The sequence below is a fragment of the Pyxicephalus adspersus genome, unplaced genomic scaffold, assembly GCF_032062135.1.
Source record: "Pyxicephalus adspersus unplaced genomic scaffold, UCB_Pads_2.0 Sca1524, whole genome shotgun sequence".
NCBI classification, from domain to species: Eukaryota; Metazoa; Chordata; class Amphibia; order Anura; family Pyxicephalidae; genus Pyxicephalus; species Pyxicephalus adspersus.
The window spans coordinates 2,434-5,844 of NW_027318531.1; the positions used below are offsets into that span (position 1 = coordinate 2,434).

A 3,411-nucleotide genomic window follows, 5' to 3' on the forward strand; every position below is an offset into this window, starting at 1 on the left:
GTTTTCGTCCGATAATCGGCTCAGGACAAGAATCTGGCATGTGTACAGCACTCGTCGTCCATCGTCTGAAGACCATCCTGGCGGATTCACGGACGATGGACAACAAACGATCGTAATGAAAGTGAAGGGAGAGAGAGCACAGCAGGGTGCCGCTCCGTCGTTCTCCCCCCTCCCCTCTCCATAGAGCAGAATGGTGATGTATGTACAACACCCATTCATGCATCGTGCAGTCGTTAGTGGTTGGAAAGGATCATGAAAGATTCTTTCCAATGACAATTATTGCCCGTGTGTACGCAGCCTTAGTTAAAAGAAAAATAAACTTACATCTGCTGAGTCAAAAGATTTAGTCGGGTCATGGTAGCACATAGTTGTTGGTACCATCTGCCCATATAGGGCGTCTCTGCCCTTACAATCACTCAGATCTTCACCATGAAGTTAACTACCAACCAAGTAGGCACTACCCAAATATGACAAATATTTTGCAACACAATTGCCAGATGTATCTATTATGGAATGTGACACTCTGATATGGTACGTCCTCCACATTCTGTCTACTACGCTCCTGCAATGGCCGTTAATCTGCCGGCACGACTAAGCCACTCTTACAGAAATACGTGACATTTAAGCTTAGTAAGCTTTGCTCTACTTATTAAACATGATCACATTGACCAAACAGCACCATGGCCCAGAGGTTACAAGGCTGACAAATATCACCTGTTTCCATCTCCTGTCTGCATGCAAGCCAAGGATTACAAGACCCAGATCGCTTCCTATGCACGGAAGATTGCAAGCTTTGAGGGCGAGAAAGTCAGAAAATGCACACGCTATATTATAACACAGTTCTAGACTTTGAGGGAGACGTGGAAATAACTTTCAGCTCTCAGGGAACCCTTTCTATAATTATTATATCCCAAGCTCACAGTATATTAGTGTGGTGGTCAGTAGAAAGAATGCCTTACATTGCTGGCCACAGTGGGAATAATGTCATCCTTAGATAGCCAAAAAGTGGCTATTGGCGTCAGTTAAATTAACCTGAGTCACAAATATCTCAAAAACCTCCGGAGAAACCCTAGGGTTCCACAGAACCATGGTTGAGAAACAATAAGATCTAATATCCTGTGCAGTTATGTTAATGGCTCCTTCAATTGCCTACTATGCTATTTCTGATGATTTTTTGCTTTTAGGATGGTTCCATTACGTAGCACATGTAATGACGGAGGGACTTCAAACTAGAATTATTAGTTAAGGAATGCTAAAATGATCTACACAACTTTATTGTTTGTCCTTACAGCATGCCTTAAGTATTCAGCCATTTAAAAGTGTGTTTGTCATAGGGGGTGGCCATTGCAAATCTCTCCTTTGAAAATGGAAATTTCCTGGCTGTCATGCATTAGCTTTGGCTTTAATGAAACAAATATAGAATTAAGTCTTTTTTTAGGTCTAACTCATCGGTATTAAAGCTAGGCCAAGCAAGTAATATGTTTAAAAGATGGCAGCCCCCACACTTTCCCTATGACAGAGTCACTTTAAGCAAGTTGGGGTCATTGCACAATTAAAGGGATTTTTTATGAAATCTAGCAAAAGATCTGCAGGTCTGTGGTGCTACACATCTACAGGAGTGTAAGAACCTCCAAGGAAACCACAAGGTAAAAGGGAAATAAAGAATTCAGCTCACCTTGGTCCGGCCGTTAATAATGTAGTTGCCTAGTTTTCCACTACAGTGCATGATAACCTCGTCTATCCTGGACATGAGGATCCCAATGTTCTCACAACCAGGCTCCTTCCCTTCCACCCAGGCGATCTGGTCACCACGAATGTTTTTGGATGGTATGGTCCTCTGACTGACCAGCTGTCCGTCCCGAAACTTCCCACTGTTATTTAGTAATTCCACTTCGTCCAGGATGCGTGATCCCAAAGCGTCCCCCAGAAAGTGATCCCTGACACAAATGCCGTAGTAAGTCATACACGGGGCTATATATTCTAAGGCCATTTTTTGTGGAGAAACCGCCAAATTATTGTTCCTTGCCGGTTTGGCGCTATGGGCCCGGCAGGTATGGTCCGGTGGAGCCTGGGTATCGGGTTGTACCTCATTTTTCCACCTCTTGCCCTCCATGGGAGGGAATACAGAAGGTCCGCTCTCCGGTGCCATCACCATAACTTTATTCTCCGCTAACCCACCACCGGTCCACTTTCTTTTAACGGGCAATGCATCCCTTCGCCCATTTACCAGCACGTCTTGGCAACTGCTGCCGCCTTCCAATTCCCCTGAATAGGAACTAGCTACATCCCTGTTGGCCGGCCTGGCCATTGGCATTTCTGCGTTGGATGCCCCCCGAGTTCTCGCCATGGTGCACGAAGCCAACAGCACCTCTTCCTCGGCTTCGGCGGACAGGTCCTCAGTTTTCTCCGGCAAGGTTAAGGGGTGCAGGTGGCACCTATTGCCCCCGTTTAAGGAACTGACCGTAGAGTGGACATCGGGAAGCGGGCGAGATGCCCTGACGGCGAGTTGTGGGTATCCGTCTACCCCCATCCTGGCGTGCTGCAGAGTGGACACGGCTCGGGAAATCCCTTGGTCTTGGCTGGACGCTTTGACTTCACGTTTTAAAGGCTGCCCCAGCTGATGAACTCTATCCATGTCAGTGTCAGCATGTCCCCTGCACGTAGCACACGTCCTAGCCCCATCATTCAGCTGGTATGGCAGGTCACACACATTCTACTCTCCACCGAGATTCTTCTGCACTCCTCCAGGTGAGAGCACAACTTTACCTAGAGAAGAGACAGCACAGAGTTATTCTCCATAAACACACAGAACACCCAGCAAAGGACAGACATCGGATCACAGAGACACTGAGTGTAGGAGAAGGCAGAGATGTGGCATTGCCTGCCATCCCCCAACCTTACCCCGTGCCTGGAATAGATGAGTGCAAGCTCCTGAGCCCAGTCTCTACACGGCTCCCAGCGCTCGCCCCATGGCTCGGCTGGTCATGTTCAGATCAGACAAACCCCCCACCCCCCTCCCGGCAGAGAAGTGGCTGCTTGTGTAATACTAGTGAGCTGCCCCCTCCTTCTGGACCAAGTCTCCCCCTCCATAAGGCTTTGTGTCATATACACGTGCACCATGGTCATGTGACAGGGGGACAAGCTGCGCTGCCGCATCGTGGCCACTGGAGGGCGCGGATACAAACCGACACTACGAGTAGTAATAGTAGATAGTAGGTGACAGCTCTGTGTGCAGGGAAGCTGCTGATCCACACACAGCATGGGCTCAGCAAGAGAAGGGCATGTAGCAGGATTATTTATATATATATATATATATATATATATATATATATATATATATATGTGTGTGTGTGGGCTCAGCAAGAGAAGGGCATGTAGCAGGATTAAATACATAAATATATATATATATAT

General features: G+C 47.1%; 1 pseudogene; it reads right to left on the reverse strand.

Moving 5' to 3' along the window:
• Window positions 1-1,675: 1,675 nt before the first annotated feature.
• LOC140321238 (prolyl hydroxylase EGLN2 pseudogene) lies at window positions 1,676-3,048 on the reverse strand (annotated as a pseudogene).
• Between the last annotated feature and the right edge of the window lie 363 nt (window positions 3,049-3,411).